Raw genomic sequence first — 12,371 nt, 5'->3', positions numbered from 1 at the left:
TTAAATATGAATCTATTGAAAGCAGTGGAGTTTTCCAAGCTTTATGACTTCCTTGATAATTTTCAGTCTTTTTTTTTTTTTTTTTGAGACGGAGTTTTGCTCTTGTTACCCAGGCTGGAGTGCAATGGCATGATCTCGGCTCACTGCAATATCCGCCTCCTGGGTTCAAGCAATTCTCCTGCCTCAGCCTCCCGAGTAGCTGGGAGTACAGGTGTGCGCCACCATGCCCAGCTAATTTTTTTTATTTTTAGTGGAGACGGGGTTTCACCTTGTTGACCAAGGTGGTCTTGATCTCTTGACCTTGTGATCCACCCGCCTCGGCTTCCCAAAGTGCTGGGAGTATAGGCGTGAGCCACCGCGCCCAGCCAATTTTCGGTCTTTTTTCTTATTTTCTAGTCTCTTTCCCTATTTTTAGTCTTCTTCCTCTTAAATGATGCTTTTCCCAGGGCCAGTCTTTTTACTTTCTAGGCAAGCAGGCTTTTTTGTTCAGGATAAGCCAGAGTTAGATATTATGAATATTTTGAAATATCTGAATATGTTACATTCCAAAGTATGTAATTATTGATAAAAGTAGTAATATCAAAACCTGAAAGATATTGGTGCAGATTATCCAGTTTTGTTGTGGAGACAGACTATCTTTCTCCACAACTGTGACACACAGCAGTGACTTGAGAAGGCAAATATTACTTGAAATCCACATTATCTTTACAGAGGGTACATATGTAAATAAAATTCTTACCTGACATTTTTCCCATTATCAATATATTAGTACCTTGTATCTTAACATAGATAAAGCCCATTAGCTCAAAAATACTGGAAGCTTGAAACAACAAAATAAGTTACAAAGGCAAAGCAGTTAATAAAAAAAACTTTTCTATTTCCTGTTTCTTTTATGTCTACTCAATAGGTCCTGTTCAGGGGGCTAGAATACACCATCCTGTTAAGACAGGTGTTTTTTGTTGTTTTGTTTTGTTTGAGACAGAGTCTTGCTCTGTCGCCCAGGCTGGAGTGCAGTGGCACAATCTCTACTTCCTTGGTTCAAGCAATTCTCATGCCTCAGCCTCCTGAGAAGCTGGTATTACAGGTGTATGCCACCAGGCCTGGCTAATTTTTGTATTTTTTGTTGAAACAGGGTTTCGCCATATTGGCCACACTGGTCTCAAACTCCTGGCCTCAAGTGATTCTCCCGCCTCGGCCTCCCAAAGTCCTGCACTTAGAGACATGAGCCACTGTGCCTGGCCCCAGTTAAGAGAGTTTTATGTCCAGGATCTCATATGGGCTCCACCACAAGTTAATATACTGTGAATCTTAGGATCTCAGTTAATCCATAATGCCAGGAGTTAAAGTATTTCATAGGAACATGTTTTCTCTTCTATGAAATCACCTGTCTGCAGTGATAGGTAATGTATAGGAGAATCTGTTTCATTAGGTAAAGATTAAGTACTTTTTGATACCAGACAACAAGCTTGGAATTTGTATAATAAAACTGGCTTTAGATATAGTTCAGACATGATGTGTCTTCCTGCACTTGAGAGTCCTAAACCCATTTGGTTGGCGTCTGAGATGTATTGCTTTTGAAAAGCCTGCACTTTTTACTATAGAGATAAAAGATCAAAAAGGGGACAGAATTAGCTGTATTAAGTGTTTTACTGTCATAACTGCAGTTAATACAATAATACTATGAGATAATAACAGTAGTGTTAAAAATAACTTTTTGAATGCTTACTATGTGCCAGGCACAGTTCTATGTGCTTCACGTTGATTAACTCATCTAACCCTTATGACAATCCCATGAGGGTAGATAATGTATTATCCTCATTTTAGAGGGAAAGAAAGAGACACAACTTGACTCAGGCAGTCTAACACTAGAGTTGCCTCTAGTAGGTATAATTATATCACATTTTACAGATGAGAAAACTGATGAACCCAAGGTTACATAACTGGTAAATTATTGAGCTGGTATTTACCAATCTGATTCCAAAGCCCAAACTATCTGCATGATGTCCTGTTGACTCCATTTACTTATAAAGAATTGAGGTTGACTGGAATATACAGTAGCCAGAAACAGTACTGTTTTAGTGAATGTGTAATTCAAGAGTAAGTGATTGGAAGATTCTTCAAAAGCTGATGCAGTTGATCTTTGAGCAGAGTTAAATAGTGAATGTTTTCTGTGGATATTGCCCACTGATTCAGAGGAGTCACCCATGTGGTTAGGTCTAATAGTGAGGTACTATCAAGGCAAAAATTGAAAGAGTTCCAGTTACCTATTGCTGGTAACAAAATTAAAATTAAGTAATTTTAATTACTTAAAGCCAACCATTTTCTATATCTCATGATTTTGTGAATCAGAAAATTCAGGAAGGGCTTGTCTGGGCAATTCTGCTCCCTGTGGCAATGACTCAGATCACCTGATGGTATTCAGCAGGTAATTAGACAAGTCTTGAGTGTCCAAGATGATCTTACTTACATACCTGACACCTGGGTGGGGGGACTAGCAGGATGAGCTCAGCAGGGCTCCTCTTTCTCTCCATGAAGTCTAAGGACTCTCTATGGGTTCTCTTCATCAAGGTGGTCAGACTTATTACAAGGACACCTCAGGCCTCTGAAAGGCTGGGCAGAAGATGCCAGTCAACTTAAAGGCCAGGCCTAGAACTGTCATAGAGTCACCACTGTACTCTTCATCAAAGAACTTAATGGTAAGATGACAGCAAGAATGAGGGGGGAAAAAGATAATTCAATGGTCAGCCCAAATTTAAGGAGAGAGGAAATACCCTACCACTTTATGGAGGGCATGTCCACAAGTTGGGGCTATTTCTGATGTGTTATGGGGTAGCATCAGGGTTTTTCTTTTTTTTGGTCTTGACCCTTTGCTATTTATCCATCAGTTGTTTGTGCTGTAGAAACTATTTATTATGTCTACCGTGGGTCACTAAAGGAGCTAGAAGGAGAATGAGACAAATACCTGGAGCATATTTCCTTAGCTGCCCTCTCCTCACAAGTTTTATAGCAAAATTTTCATTTTGTACCGTGTTCCAAGTTGTGAACATTCACCTGTTTTTGCTTTGAAGCCACAGTAACTAAATGCTGAACCAGAAATACTCTAGAGGGAGTAAAAAGCTTACCGTTTTTTTGTTTTTTTTTTTTTGAGACAGTTTCATCTGGTCACCTAGGCTGGAATGCAGGGGTACAGTCACAGCTCACTGCAGCCTCAACCTCCTGGACTCAAGCAATCCTCCCACCATAGCCTCCTGAGTAGCTGGGACTACAGATGTGTGCCACTACTAATTTTTGTATATTTTTAGAGACAGGATCTCACCATGTTGCCCAGGCTGGTCTTGAACTCCTGGACTCAAGAGATCCACCCTCCTTAGCCTCCCAAAGTGCTGGAATTGCAGGCATGAGCCAATGTGCCTGGCCCCAAAAGCTTACTGTTAAATAAATTGATTTATTAGAGATATCAGTTGTATTTTAAGTTTACAAATAGGTGAATACTCATGTGGTATGGAAAAGTTACGTGGCTTCTGAATCTCAACAGGAGTTTCTATTGGGTGGCTACATGGATCATATTCTTGAGATAGTGAAAAGTTTTACTTTCTTATCTTAATCCCATCTGAACCTCTGCTATACCTCCTTCAGCATGCTTTTGTGCTAGAAATGAATCAGTTCCTTTCATTCTTATTACCTATCATAGAGGAAAATTTATCGCCCCATTTTATATGTTATCTTTTAAAATTAGCAATTGCTACGAGCCTCTCCCATTGAAATAACAGATCATTGATGTTTTTTGATTTTTGGTTAGATATGTCAGATTTAGGATGCCTTTATTTAAACTCATGCTGACTTATTAGACTGTTCCTGCTCTGAGACGAAATATGGACAGAGAATGAATTTCATTCTCCATATTGATGAACCCCAAATCAATAAACTTAAGAAAGATTTGAGATTATCCCATCCATGTGCAGTGAATTCTTGGAGCATTAGCTGTATGAGGCTTCCTACTGATCATCTGCAGTTATCACAGTAAAGAGATCTCTGTTCCTAGGTCAGGCCTCAGAAATGCAAATAGAGGAAATAAAGGGTACTCAATCCTAAAGACTTAATTTAGGGTACCTACAAAATCCTAGGAGGGGAAAAAGAAGACTTTGGCATTTGTAGTTGAATAACCAGAGATGGACTGTTTGAGGCTTTTAGGCATAAAGATTAATTAGATTTTATCATATAAAGATTAGGGCAAATTATTTTTTTTCCCCGGTTCATTCTTAACATGTTAAGGGGCAAATTTTAATGAATAAAAATTTAAAGGCCTTAAAACTTTCTTTTGGATTCACATTTCCACTCTAGTATAATCTACTTTGGTATAGCCTACCCTTTATGACAGAGAAAGCCTTTGAAAATATTGTCCCAGGGAATGAAAAATCTTAACGATGATCTATGGAAATATCTCTCATTCTCTATTATAGCCCTTTGGGCCCTCCTATAGATTCTCTGTGAATCTAATTTGAAACCATTTGGTGTTTGCATGAGGCATAATTCTTACTATTGATTTAAATAATTCGTAAATGTGGTCTTAAATTGCAAGAGAGAACAAAGCCTAAAAAAAGGGAACCTTATAGACTGACCAAATATGTATTATTTATTTTCAGCACACAAGTCTAAACCATTTCAAGCTACTACAACAACCTGAGTGAGCAGAAATTCCTTAAGGTTTAGATTTCTGCTTATAGTCACATCTTGAAGCAGATGTTTATGACATATTTGAAGATGATCCACTGAGTTTCCTATAAAGTAATAGAATCCTAACTATAGTGGTTCTTTAAGAACCACTGAAAAAAAGAATTGCAGTACAGGGAACAAAACTTAAAATGCGTTTCCTCTGGAAGCCAAGATGCTAAAACAGGTCACTAAAAGTGTGACTGAAGTCCACCTCTAGAATAGCTGTCAGTCAGATAGCAGAAATATTTAGAATGTATATGGCATTTTTAATATTTTTACAAAAATAATTTTAAATCATGTAACTTTAATTAAAAAAAAGTCTGTTTTCTTTTTGGAAAACTGGCACAATAAAAATAACACTAATATAATTCAATTGTATATGCATGTGCATTGAATCCAGAGTGGTATACTAAAGATAGTTCATGCAAATAACTTGTGGTAAGTTGGGCTATTTTTTCATAACTGTATGTTTATAAATATATTTACTCATCCACTGTGACCTTGGTAGCACAGAAGCATTTTGTTAGCTGTTTCATTCATTCTAAAAATCAAATTATTGGCATAGTAGGCTATGAGAGCTTTTTGTTACTTTGTATTTTGGCTAAGAATATTATTTCTTGCACTTTCTATTTATAAAGATATTATAACACAATGCACCCACTTAGTGCAGCTTTTCTTTAGAGAAAAAAGATGTAGGTGTAAAAGTGAAATGTATGTTTTAAAACCTGACAAAAGGAGGGACCTCAAAAAAATAAATTTGGCTTGCCATCTACCTGAATAGGGTTAGGGATTAATATAAAACTTAGGTTGAAAGTAGCTTTTGGGATAGGTATACTGTTGTGAATTGCAATATTGCTGTGAGTTGCCCGCTATGTATATGTAAGTTTTTGTGCATATGTGAGAAAAAGGTATTTCATGAAGACATAAAAGTCAGTGTAGAATAGTCTACCTCCCACTAGACACTGAGCATATGCAAGATTGCTCTGTAGCCCCTTGGGCAGGAAGCTGGATTCCTCAGCCACTGTCTACCCCATTCTTTTCTATACTCACTTCAGCTCCTCTACCTCTGAGCATTTGGCTGAAGAAAAAGAGTATAGCTTTCTGTAGCAAGCAAAGGAAAGCCAGACCCAAAATATAGAGGCTGCAGTATCTGAAATTCTTGTCATGTTCAGATATTAATGTTTTGTTTTGTTGCCCAAATCAAACAATATCAGAACACTTGGGTTTAGTGGGGTTTTTTTCTCTCTCTCTCCCACAGACTTCTCCCGGTTTAGTGCTTTTTTTTTTTTTTTGAGACGGAGTTTCGCTCGTTACCCAGGCTGGAGTGCAATGGCGCGATCTCAGCTCACCGCAACCTCCGCCTCCTGGGTTCAGGCAATTCTCCTGCCTCAGCCTCCTGAGTAGCTGGGATTACAGGCACGCGCCACCATGCCCATCTAATTTTTTGTGTTTTTAGTAGAGACGGGGTTTCACCATGTTGACCTGGATGGTCTCGATCTCTTGACCTTGTGATCCACCTGCCTCGGCCTCCCAAAGTGCTGGGATTACAGGCTTGAGCCACTGCGCCCGGCCCGGTTTAGTGCTTTTATCCACTGACTTCTATTTGGCAGGAGTAGCCAGTGGAGGCCAAGTGTGTTTTTAAAGGCTAAAACACGTAACTCCTTTTAATGATGTGAAATATTTGTTTGAATCTCAGCTTCTTTTTTTTTTGAGACAAGAGTTTTGCTCTTGTTGCCTAGGCTAGAGTGCAATGGCGCGATCTCGGCTCACTGCAACCTCCACCTCCCTGGTTCAAGTGATTCTTCTGCCTCAGCCTCTTGAGTAGCAGGGGTTACAGGCATGTGCTACCACCACACCCAGCTAATTTTGTATTTTTAATAGAGATAGGGTCTCACCACATTCATCAGGCTAGGCTTAAACTCCTGACCTCAGATGATCTGCCCGCCTCAGCCTCCCAAAGTACTGGCATTACAAGCGTGAACCACTGTGCCCAGCCCCAGCTTCTTTTTAATTGACATTTGCTGTCCACTTTTGGGACTGACATATTATCCATATTTTCCTGATAAAGAGCCTTCTGCCAATCATATATGGAGATAGGCGTGGTGGATTTTTTTTTTTAAGAGACAGGGTTTCACTCTGTCACCCAGGCTGGAGCGCAGTGGTTCTATCACAGTTTACTTCAGCCTCAGCCTTCCAAGGTCAAGAGATCCTCCTGCCTCAGCCTCCCTAGTAGCTGGGACCACAGACATGTGCCACACCAGCTAATTTTTTTCTTTTTTTGGTAGAGGTGGAGTCTCCCTATATTGTCCAGTCTCATCTTAAACATCTGGGCTCAGCTGGATACGGTTGCTCGTGCCTGTAATCCCAGCATTTTGGGAGGCCAAGGTGTGTGGGTCACCTGAGGTCAGGAGTTTGAGACCAGCCTGGCCAACATGGTGAAACCAAAAATTAGCTGGGTGTGGTGGCGGGTCCCTGTAATCCCAGCTACTCCAGAGGATGAGGCTTGAACTCAGGAGTTGGAGGTTGCAGTGAGCTGAGATTGCACTGAGCAACAAGATTAGATTTCATCTCAAAAAAAAAAAAAAAAGTCTGGGCTCAAGCGATCCTACCACCTCAGCCTCCCAAAGTGGGATTACAGGCACCAGTCACCACACCTGGCCCATGAAGGATTTTCAAATGTCCTCTTTTGCTTTTAATCTCTCCAAAGAGAGATAGTCTTGTTTTTAATGTCAATGTTATTATAATAGTCAAGATGGCCTCACCTGAATGTCGTGTCAGAAAGTTGTTTCACTAGTAATATGCCACTAGGCAGACCACCTAATCTATAAATCCAGTTGTAGCACTCAATTTATGTTCTGTTTGGTGCACTGAGCCAAGTCAGCTTGCCCACTTTTTGAATATTTCTTACAGCTGAGGAGGAACTGTTGGCCCTTTGATATCCTAGAATGCTTTCTACCTTGTGGAAATGCTTTTCACCCTAATACACTAATTATATTGTCTAAATGTCTAAACAGGGATTCTGTGGTTAGAAGTGAAATGAGAGAGTGATCCATTTTCAGATTTTTTAGAGGTTGGCTCCCGTATTTTAGGTACTAGCTGATAAGTATTAACTTTCCTGGTGACTTTGGACAGGGGAAGTGGAGATACACAGAATGTGAAATTCCAAATAATAAGACAAACATTACTCACAAATGACAACTGATACAGTAATTTCTGCCCAATACAGTAAGACTCTTATCGGGAGATGAAGTGGTAAAATTATTTGAATCTTTTCACCACGACTATTTTTTTCTACCTGTAGCATAGCTCTCTGCCTGTAAGCCATGTTAATATCCTAGACTCGGGAATTAATTCCTGCTTAGGAAATATTTTCCTTCTGGCTTATCTTTTGCTTGTGCCCACAGTTTTGTTTTAGGCCTGTCCCCTGATTTTTTTTGAGACGGAGTTTCGCTCTTATTACCCAGGCTGGAGTGCAATGGCGCAATCTCGGCTCACCGCAACCTCCGCCTCCTGGGTTCAGGCAATTCTCCTGCCTCAGCCTCCTGAGTAGCTGGGATTACAGGCACGCGCCACCATGCCCAGCTAATTTTTTGTGTTTTTAGTAGAGACGGGGTTTCACCATGTTGACCAGGATGGTCTCGATCTCTTGACCTTGTGATCCACCCGCCTCGGCCTCCCAAAGTGCTGGGATTACAGGCCTGAGCCACTGCGCCCGGCCTGTCCCCTGATTTTTTGCTATAACACATACTTAAGGTGCAGCCTTCTTACCTAAATCAATAGTTTACTATTGGTGTTGCTGCCTATTACAGCCAGTTATTTATTTCAAAAGAAAGTGAAAAAATGCCTAAGTAGGTTCATGGCAGCATGTTAAATCCATAAATCTGGATGGAAGCCATGGAGTTTTACCTTTTGTTTCTCTGGCTTGGATGAACACTGGCCTTATGCTTTCTATTACAGGACTAGTTGACCTAGTTCTTCATACTGGTTGCACATTAGAATTGCATAGGACCTTCTCTAGACATTTATGTTTTATTGGTCTGTTGTGCCTGGGCTTTAGGTGATTTTAATATGCAGCCAAGGTTGAAAATCACTCCCTATGTAATCTCTAATGGTCTTAGGCAGGATAACCTCAATCTGCTTCTCTTTGACCTGAAATTATCTTTATTGATATTCCATGCATGGTCCTCAGTTCAAAGTATACAGTGGGCCAAGGCTTAGGTAGTAAAACGGATCATCCATTTGTCCTCAGAGTAATTCTGGAGGGAGATACTGTCATTCCATCCAGTTTCGTCTCTATACCAAATACAAAGTACACATAAGTAAGCAAAACAAATTTTCAAAGTTCCTTCTCTAGAATCCTCTTTCTTTTGCATATGTAGATTTCTCAACTAGCAGAAATAGAGCACTTGAATTTATTAAAAGGGCCCAAACTGCCTAAAGCAACTTCTATTTGTAAAATAAACAGGTAGCATTGTTAATGGAGAAGAGGGAGGATCCTGCATGGGTTGATGGTGATATATTTTGTTATTTGTCTCTTAGCCTGTCTTCTAAGTGGGATTTCAGTGTCAGTTGACTTTCACTTTTCTTGTTTTTTTGTGAATGAAATGAACTAGCTAAGGCTTAAATATTTCTGAATAATATATGAAATGTGAAATCAGTCATTTTAGAATCTTTGTTCTGGGATGTCAGAAACCTAACCAAGTAACTCCCCAATGAGGTTCCAGATTCATTCTTCTCATCCCAGGTAGTAAAGGTGTTTTAATGGGTTTGTTACTTGCCCATGGCAACCTCACACATGGGAGAATTGCGTTATTACCCTAAAAAAGTGAGAACCACTTTCAAACTAGCTACCAAGTGACTTCTGACTCATGAACAAAATTTGTATTTAAGAGCAAGTTCAAATGTAGCAGTGTCTCTCCTGAGAGTATTCTGAATACCACAGAAAGTTTCATTTATATATTGCCTACAAGTAACTGGTAATTTGAACTTCAGTAGGTGATATGTGTAAGGAGAAAAAGTAGGTCAAGGAGAAAGTTGGTTAGTGCAGAGGACTGATTTAGCATCATGCTGTGAAATTTCATTAAAGTAGCACTAAGGCCTGGGCTGTTTGCTTAGCATGTAAATGCTTCAGTGTCAGAGAAAATGCCTCCTATGCCTTAGAAAATTTGTTGAAGGCTTCCTGTTTACTGGGTGGACTAAAAAAGCAATAGCCTTTTAGACTCCAAAGAGAGTAGCCCCTTAGGGTTTTCATACTGAAGAACTTTGTGGAGTACTGTGAAACATTGTTGAACTTTATGCAAATTATACTGCACTGGATTTTAAGATTTTATGTGGGGAGAATAGAGGAGAGTGGGGAAGTAATGATAAAGGATAAATACATAAACTTGTACTATATTTTAAGCAAGGAATGAAACAAATTCTCTAATAAGAATTCCCTGTCAGCACTGTGAAGTTTGGGCAAGTTCTTCTGCCTCATGGGTTGGCTTGCTGATTTCTCTTAAACCTCTAGGAAATCCTTTCTGAAACAGCAAAACAAACATTAGTTTGAATACAGTTTCACCACCCAGCTCCTTCAACAAAAGAAAAGCATTCCCAAACTATAGGCAAAAGAAATGTGTTCTATCTCAGTCCATTAATTTTTCATCTGCTGTGATCGCTGTTCACAGTTTTAGCCCATAGCATTATTCTGTGATCTGATAGCAGAACATAGATGAAACTGCCACTTTAATCAGGAACCAATGGCTTCCTTCCCTTTAAGAAATGTTTTTTTTTTTTCTTTTTTTTTTTTTTGAGACAGAGTTTCACTGTTGTTACCCAGACTGGAGTGCAATGGCATGATCTCGGCTCACCGCAACCTCCGCCTCCTGGGTTCAAGCAATTCTCCTGCCTCAGCCTCCCGAGTAGCTGGGACTACAGGCGTGCACCACCATGCCCAGCTAATTTTTGTGTTTTTAGTAGAGACGGGGTTTCATCTTGTTGACCAAGGTGGTCTTGACTCTTGACCTCGTGATCCACCCGCCTTGGCCTCCCAAAGTGTTGGGATTATAGGCGTGAGCCACTGCACCCGGCCAAGAAATCTTAAAGTTAGAACTTTTTTTTTTTTTTTTTTGAGACAGGGTCTTCATCGTTACCCAGGCTGGAGTGCAGTGATGCAGTTATAGCTCACTGCAGCCTCCACCTCCTGCACTGTATCCTCCTGCCTCAGCCTCCTGAGTAGCTGGAGCTACAGGCATGTACCACCACACTCCCACACCCAGATAAATTTTCTGTTTATTTTTTTTTTTTAGAGACAGAGACTCACTATATTGCCTAGATTGGTCTCAAACTCCTGGGCTCAAGTGATTCTCCCGCCTAGGCCTCACAAAGTTATAGGCATGAGCCACTGTGCTCGGCCTAGAACTCTCTGTTTTTGGCATTTCATTCTAAATGAGTACATCGTTGGAAGAGCATTTAGGTTTCTAGGCTCCTCATAATTTCCGAATGGGACCCACTCTGCTCTGCCTCTGAAAGGAGAAGAAAAGGCTTAGGGTTCAAAGTTAGAAAAGTCAATGTAGCAGAAATTTGATTTTCTTCAGATGGACATAGTCTGAAAGAAATCTGTCCAACTATTCTCTATGGTGCTTATATGATGGGTGACAGCTGTCCCCATCTAACTGTCCCTGGCACTGTGCCTTCCCACTGGTCACTGTGAAAAGCAGATCACACTGGACTCAGAGGCCAGAATCCAGGACAAGATCCCCCTTCTCATCTTGAGCCCATCACGTTTTTATATAGCTGTTAATGTAGCATTTACTTCTCTATGGGAAACTCTTGGGTTTTTAACCCCAGAAGAAATTGTAAAGCATTTAAGGAAAACTAGCCAGAAAATAAGATTCTGGTAGTAGCGATCAAATAACGATATCCTAGGAAAATTTCACTTCCTCTCAGTTGATATTGATTGATAGCAAGGATCAACTATGCCCACCTCTTCCTAAGTTTTTAAAGGCTACCATAATATTTGTAAGCAACAAATTTATCTAACTTTTTTTACAACTTGCTAATCAAGGAAGATTCATATTAAAACAGACAATCAGTTTCTAAAATGTTATCCCTGAAAGGGAATGAAATAGAGTATTTTTAGCTGTCTGTTTTTTCCCTTTAAAAAAATTAATGTTTGAGATTTGTGTCTTTCGTCTGAAGCAGTTACTCCATTAATAATAAAGATGCCTCAGAAAAGTCAGTGAACCAGGATAGTGCTCTTGCACCACTGAGGGTGCTAGACTGGCTTTGTGCATCTTATTTCCTAAGAACATCAGTTTTGTTATGACCTTAATTATAAATACCTATATATAGGAATAGGATTTTCTCTCACCCCACCCTACTTTAATCATTATCACTTAAGTGTAAACTACCACCTCCCCCTCTTTCACTTTACTGAAAAAAAAAAATGCACTTTAATTCCTAAGGAGAGTGGCTATTCCTGGCCCTGAAGCCAGATTACTTCAGGAGGAGACTTAAAGAGGGAGAACTCTTGCCAGACCCTGTAAAATTAACCAAATTTCTTAATGTAAACACACAAGTAATGTCCATTTTTAAGCGGCCCCCCACTCCATGCCAAAGGGAAAAAAACCACCAAATTGAAAAAGAGTTCTAAATACCAGCCCTGATTTTGAAAGGTT

This window comes from Callithrix jacchus, chromosome 18, assembly GCF_049354715.1.
Source record: "Callithrix jacchus isolate 240 chromosome 18, calJac240_pri, whole genome shotgun sequence".
NCBI lineage: Eukaryota > Metazoa > Chordata > Mammalia > Primates > Cebidae > Callithrix > Callithrix jacchus.
This window is presented reverse-complemented; position numbering follows the sequence as displayed.